We start from the raw sequence: 16,989 nt of genomic DNA on the forward strand, positions 1-16,989 counted from the left end.
TCCTACGTAGTGAGGTTGGACCATGTATTCATTCAGTTATGCAGCATGGAACAGACTAAAGCGAACGGTCTGTTGGGTGACTGAAACTGGTCCTAAGTTCTAGCTTATCTCTGGAAGCAATAGTCAACCGCATAATATGAAGAAAATTTCTTGGAAGAAACAAGGTCATGTTTTACTACTGCCAGAAGAAATGAATACTTTTTTTTTTTTTTTTTTTAAAGAACTACTAGTTGACAAACTTTTCAATGTTAGGAGCACCTATTTCTGTCCCCTCCACTACCATGTCTCTGAGGTCACAGCTTTTCAATATGTATTCTATGAAACAACCACATATAGAAGCTTTTACCCACAAGGTAAATAATGAGCTTCCACTTGAACTTCTTTCTAACCTGTAACTGAACCACACTAGCATCATCCTTAAAAAAAAAAAAAAAAAAAAAAAAGTTATTATACTATGTGTATTTAAAAATGACTGCAAAATTCTCAAGCTTGAAAAAATGGGCAACCAAGACTCTTGCAAGTGGATTATTGGTCTCTTATACCTATGTATTGGTCTCTCAGATCCTCATAGAGAGAATTCCTATTTCTGGACTCCCTGGACTCCCTGCCTACAATTCTGCCTGCTTCCTTTACTCTCAGCTGTCCCCCAGAACCATCCCTTTGGGAGACCACACGGATAGCCTTAGTAGCCAGCCTTGTGGTGGTTTAGGGTTATGCGGACTGGGACCTCTAGATGTTGCCACTGTGGGCCTGATGAGGATTTATTTGTTCTTTACAGGAAGGACTATGTGAAAAAATAAGAACATTTATTATCATGACCATTTTTAAGCACTCAGGTTCCAGGCCCAATGCCTAAATACTGGTTAGTTTGTGTAATCCTTACAAAAGATTTATTAAGTGGGAGCTAATATTACCTTCACATCACCAGGAGAGGCTACTGAGGCACAGAACCGTGAAGGGCTTCAACCAGTACACACCCTCACCCCCCCTTATGGTTAAGAAGTTTGGCCAGTCCCAGAGTTAATGACAGTGTTTGAACCCACGGGGTCCGAGTTGGCTGAGGACTTACCCCTGAGCTTGGGTGGTCATGGCCATCCGGGGAACGCAGGGCAGGTTGGCGCGGGCCGTAGGAAGGACTTTCTCCCCGCTGCTGGTTCTAATAGCGTCAGTCCAAGGCACCCCGCGTCCGCCCTTAGCCCTGGCCGGCCCCCGTGGCAGCCCAGAGACAAAGACCTGGCGCGCCTCAGTCCACGCACGTGATCCGACGTCCCCTCCCCCTGCTCCACGATCTCCCAGGACAGCCCGCGGGCAGGGCCAGCGTGTGTGGTGGGAGTATTCACTGGCAGCCCGAGGGGGGTCAGGGGAAAGAAAAGGAAAAGAAACGCTGAAGCCGCAGTGCCTCGGCCTGAGGAGTTGGCACAGCCCCGACCAGGGTTCCGAGAGGGTGGCCACGCTGACGTCGCCCTTCCCTGACCCAGTCCGAGACCCAGCGCAGAGGCCCGCGCGCGGGTAGGTGCTCGCGAACCCTGCCAAGGCCCTGGCAGGGCGAGGAACGCGGGCTGGGGCTCCCTCGCAGGGGTGGATGGGTGGCGGAGCAGGGTCGTGTCTGCACCCGCAGGACCTGGGCACCCGTGGCGAAGAGGCTGCCCTGGCACTTCTGGAAGCCGCCCAGGGGCGACACGTCGGCTGGTGTCTCTGTGGTGTACGAGCCTGGCTTCCCTTTCCCGCTGCTGAATTGCCCTCATGGCCCGGCTTTTGCTAAAGCTTGTTGCTCCAGCTTCGTGCGTTTGTCTCTGAGCACGCTGTGTGCCAGGCTCTTGCATAGTCCTGCAACATTAGGTGTGATGATATGTGCGATTTGTAGAGCTCTTTGCCCCCATCTTAGTAATAAGCGTTGGCTCCCCAGCATGGCCAGGGACCCAGTGCTGCTCTTGTCCCATCTTTTTTTTTTTTTCCCAGATCGATAGGATCAGGGATCAAACTCCTTTCCCAGGCTCTTCTTCCTAGGGAAGATGAGAAGCTTGTCCTGTAAGTTCCAGAGTCAGGAACTTGGCATAAAACATTAGTTGCACTTACTGTGAGTAAGCAATATGTTAACAAATAGCAGTTTTTGACTTTTTAATACCAACAGGACATTATAGAGAAGTTGGTAGATTCTGCCAACCCACTAAATGTTACATTTTAGGGCATTTCGCCTAGGGGCTTCATTTCTTCAAATGTGCAAACTAGTGAATGGAATTGGAGGGTTAGTTCTAAAATCCTGATTCCAGCAATTCCATAAACAGGTGGTTCATGGTGTTACAGGATTGCAGGGCTCTTGTCTCACGGAGCCGAAGAATGAATCTCGCGAACACAAATGGGCGAAGTGAAAAAGTTTATTAAGCGAAGGTGAGAACAGAAAGGAAGGAAAAAGGCTCTCTAGAGTGCAAGGGGTCCTGAATGGATTGCCACTGAGGGCTTTCACTGGAAGTCTTTTATTGAGAACTGACTGGGCAACTTAAATCTTCCTGACATCTTTACCACTGATAGCACTAAGCTTACTTTTTCTTTCAAGTTTTGTAATTTTCAGTAGTCCAGCTGTAGCTGTTATAGAGAGATGTCATCTCCGAGGTTTAAGACAAAGGAGGCAGTCTTGTTAGTCTCATTATATCCCCTTATCTCTGGTCTTGTACGCCTCAGCATTTCCATATCTGGGATTTCTGTGAGCCTGAACACACAGCCCCTTGAGTGAGCCCAGTCAGGTAGCCACCTCTCTCTCTCTCTACCTAGCCCTGCTGTTTCCCACTCAATAGGGCTTACGATATTCAGGTAACAGTTGGCTCCTTCTCTTTTAAATAAATTGCAACTCTTCCCCCTTTCCAGGGCTGTAGTTTGGGGTGATCTAGGAATAACACTCTTTCATTTGTAAAATGCCCGCGAGTTAAACTGTTACTCCTTCCTCTAGGTGACAGTGATTACTAAAAGGCTTAGGAGGAGTGGGTGCATCTTAGTGGCCCCAGTCTTATATTTGTACTACCTTGTGCTCTTATTAATCTTCAAAATGCTGAAAAATTTTGAAAGAGGACCACTATTTATACTTAAGAAAGATTTTTAATAATGACCCCTTTTCCCATTTGAACCATTGAGGATAAGCACATGATTTAAAATTTAGAATTTTGCCTGTCTTGTGTTTTGGGGGAATGAAGGGATATACTTTAATACTTAAGAATTCAAAACCTTTCATGTGATAATGAGGAACAGTCTTGATGTCTCCAAGTTCATTTTGTGAGTGAAAGAAATTGCTAGATTTTACCTGAAGGAAAAACATGGCACCTGTCTTTCTACAGCTGAAATACAAATTCTAGGCTGTGGATATTTGTGACTAGGTTCCTAGGTGCTCTAAGAGAATGTATTTTGAAATCAAGTTAATCTTGGAGGAGTGGCGGCATTGGCATGTAGATATGAACCCAAGGAAAAGACCACTCTCCTCTGCACACCGGGTACAGTGTGGCTTACTGTGTTTCTCCCTTGTTTTACCTACTACAGTTGGATTCCTTACCCACCGGTATGTGTTAATCCCACTTCCATATTTGGCTGCCTTTATAGTCCTAGTGACATAGTTATGGCAGCCAACGTTTCTGGGTTTCTTACTGCGTTAGGTTCCTAGGGCTGCCAAAGTGCCACTAACGAAATGGCTTAAAACACCAGACTTCTGTCTCAGTGCTGGCAGCCAGCAGTCTGTAATCAAGGAGTCAGCAGGCCTTCACTACCTCTGAAGGCTCAAGGGAAGCCTTAGCTGTCTCCTCCTAGCTTCTGGTGGTTGTTGGCAATCCTTGGCATTCCTTCACTTGTACCTGTGTCCTTCCGATTTCGACTCAGTTGTCATGTGGCTTTCTTCTCTGTGTTTGTTGTAAGGACATCAGCCCTATTGAATTAGGGCCCATTGCAATAACCTTACTTTAAAGTGATCATGTCTGCAAAAACCCTAATTTCAAAAACCAAGCACCTGGGTTAGGATTCCACCAATTTTGGCACTGACACAATTTGACTCAAAACCCCTATCACTTTTTTTTTTTTTTTTTTTCTGTGCACTCCGGCAAGCAGCTTTGTACTTTTGCTGCTCTTTTTGTAAGCCTTCTTCAAAGGGGCTACAAGGATTAGGGACCTGACTTACATAAAAGCAATGCGAAATAAGGTCTAAATGCCAGCCTTCAGCCAGTACTTCAGACACTGGTTTTTAAATGTAGACAAATACAATAAGAAAGTAGATGTTCTCCCTTTATATTGTCACCTAATTCTTTGAGCTCCCTAAAAAAGTGATACTAGACGAATTCATAGTACATCACATGTGTTCTCTCCTTAATCTGACTTAGAGTAGGGGCCAATACTTTACTAACATAATTTTTAAATGGTTTGAGAAAAAAGATTTATTTATTTTACCTGTCTGTAGCCTGGTGTTTAGAGGCAGTGTGTCTTCAGCATGAACTCCCTAATGTGATAAAGAAAAGTGAAATTTGAGCTAGCAAAACAGTATCTAGTAAATGTGTTGCAGTCTTGGGATAGCAGTCTAGGAAGGTTTTCCCCCCACTCAGTCAAGGAATTCAGTTTTAACAAATATAACACGCCTTTTATATTTATTTTTCATGAGGTTTTGGTTACTGTTGAGTAATGTAGCCCTTTTTATTTACCTTGACACTTCTGTAATGTTTTGAAACCTCTTTTGGGAAATAGTCTATAAATTCTTCTATCCTAAATATTGTAGGACTTAGCTTTTGAGAGAGTTTAAAGCTCTGTTATGTGTCACATCTTATCTCCTTCCGATCATCTCTAGTTGGTTAAATACTGTTTGGAGTTTGACCTCGTCTTGATAGTAGGAGTACGTAAAGGGAAAATTTCTTGAGGGTGAAGACTTCGTCAATCAGAAGAAGGAAATACCATACTTCCCTTTCCATTTTAAAATTTCAGGATAGATTGAGATTTAGGAAACATGAAATTAGTACATATTCTTTATTAACATCTTACATTAGTGGGGTGTATCAGAATAAACTAATACTGTTATATGATTATTAACTGAAGTCTATAACTTAGATTTTTTTCAGCCTTTACCTAAGCTCCTTCTGTTCCAGGATCCCATCCAAGGGACTGTCTCCTTGGGTTCCTCCTTACTGTGACAGTTACCTTTTGATTCTTCATCTGTTGATTCCTGGTCACTGTCCTAGCAGCTTTGCATGTAGTACCTCCTGTGATCCTCACAATAACTGAGATGGAATGGTTTTAATGGTTTTGCAACCGAGCAGTTAGGCAATTTGCCTAAGATAGCATTGTTAGTAAATGATGGAGCCAAGGATGGAAGCCAGTCCCTGGAACTCCAACATCCGTGTTCTTTGTATTTGTAGTAACTAGCTCTGTGCCTGCTGCATTAGCATAATTCCAGTGTTAACCCAAGTTTTCTAAACCTCAGCATCATTGGTACTTTCTTTGTTTTGGGAGGGCTGTTTGTGGGATGTTTAAGAGTGTCCCTGTCTTATCTCCCACCAGATGTTAGTAGCACTTCCACCTTCCTCACTCATCACCAGCCAATACTTATAGCATCCAAAAATGTCCCATACATACCCATTTATTTTTGGGAGGTAAAATTGACCACTGGGCAATGTTCCTAAGATGTGTTTCAGTAGATGGCAATATATAAGAGATATTGAATGAATTGTGTTGACCAGTGGGTTAACATTTCTAAGATGTATTTTAATAGATGACAATGAGAAATATTGAATGAATTGCGTTGAGGCAATCTGAAGTAATTAAATAATTTGAACCTATAAAAATGGAACTAGAGGGGATTAGGCTAAGTAAAACAAGTCAGTCAGAGAAAGAAAAGGACCATATGATTTCACTCCCACATGGAATTTAAGAAAACAGATGAACATAAGGGAAGAAAAGAAAAAAATAAGATAAAAACTGAGAGGAAAGCAAACCATAAGAGACTACAGGAAACTACAGGAAACTAAGAGTTGCTAGAGGGGTGTGGGGTGGGGGATTGGGTAATTGGGTGATGGGCATTAGGGAGGGAGGGCACTTCGTGTAATGAACATTGGATTTTACATGAGCTGAAGAATCACTAAATTCTCCCCCTGAAACTAATAATACAGTATATGTTAACTAAATTGAATTTAAATTAAAAAATTTAAAAAAAAAAACCCTACAAGGATATTTGAAAGAAGTAATGCATTAGCTCACTGTTAAAATTTTGTGGGAAAAGATGGACTATGTAACTTATTTTTAGTCCAGTATAAGCCTGAGATTGCAAATCATTGAATAGGCATGTAGAGTTCTTTTAACCGAATGTTTATCTTACACTGGGATAATTTGAGTAAATGTAATTGGCGTGTCTGCTTTGACTTAATTTTAAAGGCATATTGTGTGTTCTTAGCAAAGATGATTCTTAGTATTTTAAAGGTTACATTGGCATTTAATATTATGCCTCTTATTAAACTTTGTTTTGGTTGAATTCCAGTGTGTGGGGAGGACAGTTCTTTGCTCCTGAAAACTATTTTCAAGCAAATAAAAAAGGTGAGACTGCTTAAAATGTTAACTAGCCTAGATCTTCTACAGTGTCTAAGAGCATGCGTAGGATGCTATAACAATTTGTGAGCCTTTCGTTAGGCCTTCCAAAATTTTGTATCTGACAGGGTTGTATTTGTTCCTTTGCTTTATAGAGATCTGCCCTATTCTTTGTTTTTTAGTATTCCTATCTAAATTGAGTATTTAAAAAAAAAAAACTCTGACTCTTAATCTCACAAAACAAACTGAGGGTTGCTGGGGGGAGGGGGTTTGGGAGAAGGGGGTGGGATTATGGACATTGGGGAGGGTATGTGCTTTGGTGAGTGCTGTGAAGTGTGTAAACCTGGTGATTCACAGACCTGTACCCCTGGGGATAAAAATATATGTTTATAAAAAATAAAAAAATTATATTAAAAAAAAAAAAAACTCTGAGCTCCTAGGGCCTCTAGTTTACACCCAAAACTCACTTTCAAGAGTGTTCAATATTTGAATTAGTAAATACAGAAACCACCCTACAAAAATCAAGTGTCTCATGTAGGGTGATTATAGCCGGTCACTAAAATCTTTGGTTTCTTGTAGAAAACACTTGGCTAGATCTAAATGAGGAAGCATCAAGATATAGGTGGTAATGGATTTTAAAGAGTATGCAAGAGAGGTTTCAAGACCATTTGAAGCTTTAATTCTGGATTGCTACTCTTCACATTTATTTACTTCTAGTTTTTAGAAGTACCTGACACTTCTAGCCTACAGAACAGAGAAAACTTAAGGCACCCAGTCTTAAGCAGTTCTTGTTACAGTGTCCTGAGCTGACTAATAAGTGAGGTCAAGTTGAACTTGTTGAGCTTCCATTTCCTCAGAATAAGATGAATTATTTCACGGAAGCTCAGTAGGATTAAATGAGAAGGTAGAGCCACAGTCTCACTGTTGGTACTCCAATATTTGACATTAATAATAATAAAATGAAGAAATATTGAACAGATTTTCTTTCAGATATCAGTTATAATCTGTGGTATTTTTAGGAAGTTACGAGTGTTAGCTGTGAATACTTTCTGTTCACCTTGCGGCTGAAGGTACTGTTGCTATACCTGGGTTTCTTTTGAGGTTCTATCAAATGCTTCTATCTCTTTTCAGTGGAGACAAAATGCTGTACCAGTGATAACACTCATTTTACCTTGATTTATCCAGTCAATTCAACATAATTCTTGAAACCCCTTACCAGCTATCTGGAAGAAAGGATCCAATTACTTTGTTTAGTACTTGCCTATGAAGTATTTTCAGTTAAACATTTTGAAAATTGTAAACAATCTTGATTATATTAAACTAAAATAGTAGTGGTTAAGTGGTAGCTCACCCATGTGTTTCTTCTGGTATTGGGCATACATATGTAAAGTAAATGGTTTTGTGTGCATTAGTCCTATCATGGTGAAGACCTGAAAATTGCTAGTTATGTAACAATTATTCTGTAAGTGAACAGTGTAGTAGTTCACTGCACTTCTATATTTACAACACACAAGATAAATTCCATGTGATCCACTTAAAATTTATGACTGGTGCATTAAACGGACTTTGAATATCCTTCAGGAACTTGGGCTTTCATTTTACACATTCTATTTTATTTAGAAAGGTAGGAAGGTTATAAGTAGCAGTTTAATTATAATTTCTTAAGATTATGCTGGTGCATATTTTCCTTTTAAGACCATCTTAAGAGCAATAGTAACGTCTATCTTTGCCAAAATATCCTAAAAATGAAGGAGTGTACTCAAACAGGAGCCTAAAAATATTGCACCAGTGCATTTTTGGAGGCTCACTAAAAAGTGTAACGCACAGATGGGCAGTGTATTTCAAAAATGCACCCAGCAAATTTATGATTAACTAGACTCCATTTCATTGACTTACTAAAAACTAAGTTCAACTTTATTTCTGTTTTTAGTGGCTAAATATCAATTTTACAGTAGAGAATAGCTTTCTAGAAAAACCTTACAAGCTTGCTTCTGTAGGTGGCTAAAATCTCCATTTCTGGGCCTACCCTATCTTTGCAGTAGGTCCTAAAGTCTTATTCAGCAGAAACCAGATTGTTTCACCATTTAACAAAGTCCATCAACATTAGTCCTGCATAATAGGAAACTTACAATGGATTTATTTCTGAAATATATACACATACATGAGACATGTAAAGATGATAAATAATTTGAAGTGTGTAGACCATGAAGCCAAATTGCCTAGAATTGCTATGAAGAGAAGTTATGGAAGACACTTAATATGGTGTCTTGATTATAACTGACTGCCACGGTGTCCTATAGGATATGCTGCACTTTCACCCTAAACCCATCCCCACACTCGTTCGGATCTCTCATCTGCTCTTCTCACTTGCCCACACCACTCAAGCCGTGCTCTGCCCCCTTCTTGCTCTCTTAAGCGAGCACATTCCCACTCAGAGCCTTTGCTCAGTTCTCTGATCTTTCCCCAGACACCTGCATAACTGGCTTTCTTATTCTCAGGTTCAAAGGAGATACCACCTTATCAGAGAAGTCTTTGCTGACTTCTGAAATATCATTATCTTCCCTATGCTGCTTTTTTTCTTCTAAGCTTTGATCTGACACATTTATTGATGTATAGTCCATATCCTCTAACAAAGTATGAGCACAGGGGACAGGGACATTTGTTCACTGCTGTATCTTGGCACACAGAACATCTGGCATGTAGATTTTTAACTTGTATGAACTTGTATTTCTGTTAAATCTTTGGAAAAGACAAACCCACATTTAAAGATAGGTGCATTACAAGAATACCTTATCAAGACAATTAGACAAAGGGAAGAAACTCTATTCACTTTCCAGGTTCATCTCATGGATACTGGCAGGAGTTTGTCTACTTACGGAATGCGGATTGGCTTTGCAACTTTCTAGATAGTAAAACAGGCTAACGTTTGAGTCTGGGTGGCTCAAATACAGCAACTTTTTAACTGATTATGTTCTATAATCCATTCATATTTTATACTTAACAAAGACCACTAAGGAACTTTACCTGTTTTAAATTACAGCATAAACTGTTACAGTTTGTATAAAGTGGTTTATGAAGTAAAGGCAGACAGATGGAAGCCAGGATACCATGTTTCATAGGACATTGAGGAGTGTGGACTTGATTCAACAGGTGCTGGGGAGGCCACAGAAAGATTTTAAACAGGGGATTTATTTCAAAAAGTCATACTGGCAGCTTTCTGGGCAGCCTGTTGTGGAAAAGCCAATTCTGTCCATTGGAGTATTGCAGTTTACAGAAGATGAAGTCTGACTTAATTACAGGATAACTACTTGCTAATTATAATGTGAAGCTTACTCCTTAAAACTTCTTAGAATGAAAAGTAACCTGAAAAAAAACCTGTATTTTACAATAGAGAATCAGAAATACATCATCTACTAGATGAATGTATCATCCACTAGAATCATCTAGATGATTAAGGCCCATCTTACGAATTTGATGAAGTTGATTCCTAGGAAGAGTAGTGACCTGGTTAAGCTAACCTCTGAGTTATGGCAATTAGCTGTCCTGATTAAATGGCAATGGACTATGTGATTACACAAGTTAGTTAATGGGTTAAATATAAAGTTAGCCCCCCCCCCCTTCTTGAAGTGTAGTACTTTCTAAAGCTACCCAGGTGGCATTTTACTAGGAAGATATTTAATACAGAACTGTTCTGGAATTTGATTTCCTCTATTCTCTCCTAGCCAAAATCAGATGATAGATCACATTTAGAGCTTTAAAATAAGCAATATCATGTTGGGAAAATAATGCTCTAGGATTAGAATTTGGAATCTAGTCCTGGCTGTGACCCTGGGCAAGTTAATTAGAATTTGGGTCTCCACTCTGAATTTTAAAGAGTAGAGTTTGAATTTTGATGTTCTTTTTAGATTTATATATAGCTTCTGTTATAGCTTAGAAAACATTAGGACATTTCCCTGAACTTTTTATTGGAGATATATAACCCAATGATAGTAATTACATACGTATCTAGGTGTATAGAAACTCTAGCTGGATGTAGACATGAAAAAGCTAGTAAATTATGTACTACGTTTATCTTTTTCCTTGTCTTTTAAAACTACCCCCCATAGGGAAGATGAGTTGCTCCCTACAGCAGTTTACTGCTTGGAACACCTTCCAGACCAGATGGTGTTGGACATGAGCAGAAATTTTCCCAAGCAACAGATAGAGAAGATTTAGTGAAAGGACTTGCTTGATGCAGTTAACAAATATTACAGTAGTTAGGAAACCTCTGTTAGATTACTTACCTGATTTTGTAATGGAATTTTGGAGCTCTTAGGTAAGATCTTACTGAATACTAGAAATTGTCCTTTGGGAGAATGGGAAAATGTTTATTCTGATCAATGTTGATGAAAATTTTCAAGGTAGCTATAGATCTGAGTTAATCATTGAATATTCAGTGTTTAAATTTTCACATCTTAAACAGTTTTGAATTTTTTTCAAAGAAGAATACAAATATAGTCCACAAGTTAAAATTTGCAAACTTGCTCATTAAGTTTATTGAAGATCTTTTTCTCTCCCTCCTATTTTTTTGCGGTTAAAGAACAAACCCATTTGTTGTCCTTCAGTTTCCCACAGTCTGGATTTTTACAGTTTAAGCCCCCTTATTATATGTTCCACAGTGTCCTGTATTTCTTGTAAATTGATTATTAAAGCAAAAGTGAAGCACTTGAACAACTTTTTAACTGAGTTAATGATTATTTTGGAGCTATTGCATGATCAAGACCTATTGGGTAAATAGACAGTTATACAGTTTAGCAAAATTATGGCATTACAATATAATCTCTTAAGAATGAATAATTTCAAAACAAATGGTTAAAAAGAGGCTCTATTTGACCTACTTTAAAATTAAATTTTAATGAAAGGGGGGAAACTTAAATGGTTTATCAATATGCCAGTATGTCCTCCTAAACCTCAGGATCTTGTAACTGCAATTGGCTGGTGTTTAAATGGGGAAAATTGAGGATTTACATGTACAATATAATGGAGCAAGCAATAACTTGCTATAAAGTTATAAGAACCTATGTGCATACAGTATAGATAGTATAGATAGGTTAGATAGGTTAATGTAGATCTCAGTGAGGTGAAAGAATGTTCATGATTTAAGGATGAGGGCTTTTTTTTTTTCTTTCTTTTTCAGAAATAAGCTGAAATTTGGGAGATCATGTACATAGTTGCTATGCCAACTATCCATTTGCAGCCTTTATTTTGCACATAATTGAATAACATGATTTGACAGAACTCACACCTTTCAGAAGACAGAACTGCTCCGTTATATGCATGCTTCCAAAAGAACCTGTAGTCTCATAGACATGATCATTTCATGGAAAACATTCTGGTAAAATCAGGTTTACTAATCCTCATGTTAATTGCAAACGTTGCCATATCCAGTGTCACTCTGAAAGCCTTGGACTGTCTTGTGCTTGCTGGAACGTGAGTGTCCTCACTCATTCACCACTGGTGGCTTCTGGGGGAGTCTTCCCCACTCATGTGGATGGCATCTAGGTGACTGCGGGCCTTGCCACTACCCCAGCTGAGTAGACTGGAGCTGAGCCCCTGATCTAATGAAACTGACCTAATAACAAGAATCTGCTTGGCCAAATTGTATATATGGGTAAGTTAAATGAGGGACTATCAACTGAGAAAATAAGGGAAACCAGTCTGTAGAGAGAAATAGAATAGACTTGAGGAAAAAGCAGAGATGTCATTAGAGAGCCTCTGTAGCCTGAGGTCATATAATAGCTCATCTCTAGAGCAGCTGTTAGCTTTTCCATTCCCAACCCTGTATAATGCATAAAGATTTATGTGGGGCTTTGTTTATTTTCTTTAATCTTGAGATAATTTGAGTTTCTACTCCTCATGGCCATAGACCAACTGCCACATGTATTAGTATACTTCAATACTTGAAACAAAATTCTATCAACAAATTACAGTTATTCCACATCAAAATTGTTGTTGTCCTCTTCACGAACGGGCACTATTCATATTTTAAGGAAGGTAAAAAACTTGCACTTGGGAGATGTGAAGTAGGGATCTACTACTTCTGAGATGTCAATCTCAGAAGAACATCTAGCTTGGTTGTATGTCAGAATCACTTGGTTAGCTTTTAAAAACCCTTAACCTCGTCTCAAACCCAGAGCTTCTGTGTGGTGATATTACATATATAGCCCCTCCCCTCACACTATCCCCTCCAAGAGAAGGTAACGGCTGAGAACAACTAACTTAGAGTTGTTATGGCCCATTAGTCTGGATGCAAGTGGCCATGGAGTGTTTACGTAGTGAGGCTTATAGTGAGCCAGTTTCTTAATATATAAAAATAAAATACTGAATAAAATAAAATAAAAATACTGAATCAGTAGGATTCAATTAATAAAGATATTCTGTGTTACTTATACTTCAATAAAAACAAATCCAGTTAAAATCAAGGATTCTTTCTCCAAAAGTGAATCCTTATTTAATAACTTCTATTTTTCATTAAAAACACTTGCTTTAGTGTGCCAATTAGTAAGCCACTGTCTTCGGCTCAGGTCATGATCCCAGGGTCCTGGGATTGAGCCCCAAATCGGGATCTCTGCTCAGCAGGGAGCCTGCTTCCTCCTCTCTCTCTGCCTGCCTCTCTGCCTGCTTGTCATCTCTCTCTGTCAAATAAATAAAATCTTAAAAAAAAAAAAAAGCACTCAGCTTTCAGTATTTTAGGGGTAAATGTCTGCATGTGATCTATTAAAGTGTTTGAAAACACTAATTCCATCTTCAAGTTAATCTTCAAGTTAAATTTCACAAGTTTTATAGACTAGAGGTAAGACTTGATTATTATAATCATGAATTTAATTCATACATCATTTAAAGAAGTTTATAAGTAAACAGTACTTTAGTATTCAAACTCTGAAATCCTAAATTAGTGTTTCCTTTAAAATTTTGTTCTGAATATTTGTGCTCATGGGAGGTGGTTGAGTGGAAGGGAGGAGGGAATAGATGACATATATGTCCCAGTGTACCTAGCTTTCTAAACATTAGGTAGTGAATATTAAATATTAAAACCCCAAACTTTCTAGTATTTAAATAGATCATGTTTGTTTGAACTCTTATTAGCATTGAAATTATTTCCAATTTTCTTGATCAAAGTCTGTTAGAGATACACTTAAGTTATAACCTCGATCTCCCATAAATCCTTAAAACTAGTACTAAAATTGTGCATATATAAAGCTGTTGATCCATGTTTTCTTGTGTTTAATTTCTGGAAATAGTATATTGATCCTACACTTAAATATATAAAGAGTAAGCATTGTAAGATATTAAGCCTGTGTTGCTTAAAATCCCAGAAAATAAACTCTAATTTGAAAAAAAAATTGTTAATTTAAGAAGCAATATGCTTAAAATGCTGAGAACTTGAAGTAGTAATTACTAGTCAATATGTTATCTCCTAGTAACTTCTAAGATCTAACCAGAGCATTCTAGAACTCCTTAAGAGCTGGTCTGTCATTCTTGTGTATTTCTCTTTTGTAATGTTTTTGTTGATTTATAACATATATTTTGAATGTTTTTTATTAAACTTTTTACTACTTTCTATTGATATAAAATGTAGGGTGGTCACTTTTTGCATTGAAGGAAAAAATGTATCTGGAGGAGTGGTTATAAGATAGACATTTTGCTTTTCTATCGACTGATTTCTTTAAGTTCTATGTACACAAAATACCATCTGCAGATAACTTGTCCTTTTCTACTCTACTACCTTTTTATACAATATTTTCTAAATGCTTTATTTCTTTGCAGAATGATATAGAAACAGAAAAATAACACATTCTAATGATCCCTGAGGCTGAGTTACACTTCTGTTTGACGTTTTTTTAAAGATCAATATTTGTGGATCTGTGTACACACATTTTCAACTATCTGTTTAAATCTTGTATTTTCTTACATTAAACATAAAAAGGATTTTTTTTTTTTTAATGCTAACTAGGTCGGAGACATGTGATGGTTCTAAAACTTGGATAATTTTTTGTGAAATTATTTGGGTTTTACATTTTCCCTCCAATCACTGTATTTGTTTTCTTGTTCCAATGCTTTATTAACAACTGGAAGAACCCAAGAAACTGGAAGTAAGGCCATTCCAGAAGTCCAAGTGGTGAAGGAAATAGGTTTATCATTTTGTCGCATTTTGAAATCCATCTTAGCAAAAGATTTTTCTTAAAAAGATTCAAACTCCCAAATCTCAGCAAGGAAGAGGGAGTCCAGGGAAACAGCAGGCCCCTGCACCAGCCTTGTAGGAATAGCTCAAAGGAGGTGCTATTTCCCCTTCATTTACAGGGAACTAGCAACCCGAACCTTCCTTCCTGACTCAAGGCCTCCTTGCAGAGTGCCCTTAGGTGTCCTAAGATCCCCCTTGCTCCAATCAGGACTTAGGAGTATGCCTGAACAGCTTTTCTAAGGTTTTAAATCTATACTCTAGAAGCTCTTTAGGAATATTTGCCTGATCACTTCATTCCGTGGCATTAATCGCCTGTATATAATTGGAATAAACTTCTCAAAGTACATGTAACACTGATAGCTGGTCAGTAAAAGCACCATGTCCAGCAATATTTATTTAGCTATTATGCAAGTTTGTGATATGAAAATAGAACTAGTTGACCCTTGGGGTGCCTGGGCGGCTCAGTGGGTTAAGCCTCTGCCTTCAGCTCAAGTCATGATCTCAGGGTCCTGGGATCAAGCCCCACATTGGGCTCTCTGCTCAGCAGGGAGCCTGCTTCCCACTCTCTCTCTGTCTGCCTCTCTGCCTACTTGTGATCCCTCTGTTTCTGTCAAATAAATAAATAGAATCTTAAACAAACACACAAAAAACTAGTTGACCCTTGAAAAAATGGGGTTCTGGGTGCCATCCCCCACATGAAGTAAAAAATCCATGTATAACTTCTGAGCCTCTCACACTGACCTCCCCCAAAAGATACTTGTAGGCTCTTGTTGACTGGAAACCTTACTGATATTTTAACAAGTTGCTTTATATGAATTATATACTGAATTCTTACAACAAAGTAAAGCTAGAGAAAAATACATTTGTAGTACTGTACTATATTCATCAGATTGTGTATTAAGTGGAACTACACAGTTCAAATCCATGTTGCTTAAGGGTTATCTAAATTGTCTTAAATGTCGAGACTTTTGGCTTAAATTCAGATCTAAGAAGTTTGTATATGGGATACTTAACATGTTGGTATTGTAGCCTGTTGAGCTTTTTGTTGTTGGCGGGTCATATTTGTACTCCATGTGTGTACAGGAAAAACCAGTACTATTGCATGTAGGATTTACTTGTTTTAAGTCTTGTGGTGGGGAGGATAATCCTTAAAGTAGCTGTGACTAAAAGATGAACTAATCAATAGCTGTAAAAGTGTGCATAACTTTATTTGCATCTATGAAAAACCTGTACAGCTAGGTATAAGGCATACATTTTTAACCTAAAATAATTCAAAAATTTGTGGTTATTTAGTACTTTGTAGTACAGTGATAAAAACATCCTATCCATCAATAAAATCTAACTTTTTAACTTTTGGGGGGAGAGAGGGAGAGATGGGGGTGAGACAGGGAGGGAGAGGTGGGGATGGAGCAGGGTGAAGGATGGGGAGGCAGAGGGGGAGAGGGAGAGAGAATTAAGCAGGCTCCAGAATCATCATGGAGCCCCATATGGGGCCTGATCTCATAACACAGATCATGACATGAACCAGAATCAAGACAACCCAGGCACTTCATTAACTTTTGACATATATTTACTTATAAATTCCTCCTTTCTGTATGGTTGTAAGCTATAGCTGAAGTTGAGACAGACTGGTGTTCCAGGGAGCATAAGTCACCGCTTAATTGAACTATTTCTCCTAAAGAGATAATCTTAATCTTGTCTACCAAAAATCTTTATATATTCAAAATCCTGAAACCTTGGCCTTGAGCCATATCGTATGAATTATATGGCTCCTCTTTTGTCCCAAGTTTCATGGCACCTTTGTGCTACTTGCAACTTATCAGAGATTGTAGTTTTTTATCCAGTTGGCTCTTTAGTGCTGTGGTCCTGTTGTTGCCATTTATCTCCTTAAAAAGTGAACCTAACCTTTTTACATAAATGGACTTACATATACTTAAAGGTACATAGATATGTATAGGCAGCACTTAGGTTTGCCCTTATAGTTTATGCATTTGTGTGTGTGTGTAACAGTTTTTTTTTTTTTTAATTTTAATCCCAGTAGAATTAACATAGTGTTAGTTTCAGTGTACAATATAGTGATTCAACAATTCTATACATTACTCAGTTCTCATAAGCACTCCATATCCTCTCCACCTATTGCTTCCATTCCCTCATGCAACTCCCTTCTGATGTGGTTTATTTTAAATGAGTACCCTCAGTTAATCTTTTTCCAACAAGAACTTTTTTTTTTT

General features: G+C 38.4%; 1 long non-coding RNA gene across 1 annotated transcript in view; it reads right to left on the reverse strand.

Annotated features, from left to right (window-relative positions):
* LOC309849062 overlaps positions 1-1,453 on the reverse strand; it is a 115,764-nt gene extending 114,311 nt beyond the window's left edge. Inside the window, exon 1 of the long non-coding RNA XR_014303462.1 lies at positions 1,070-1,453. This is a non-coding gene — a long non-coding RNA (uncharacterized lncRNA). The remainder of the gene's footprint in view (positions 1-1,069) is intronic.
* Between the last annotated feature and the right edge of the window lie 15,536 nt (positions 1,454-16,989).

Source organism: Mustela nivalis, assembly GCF_964662115.1.
Source record: "Mustela nivalis genome assembly, chromosome: 15".
Taxonomy (NCBI): Eukaryota; Metazoa; Chordata; class Mammalia; order Carnivora; family Mustelidae; genus Mustela; species Mustela nivalis.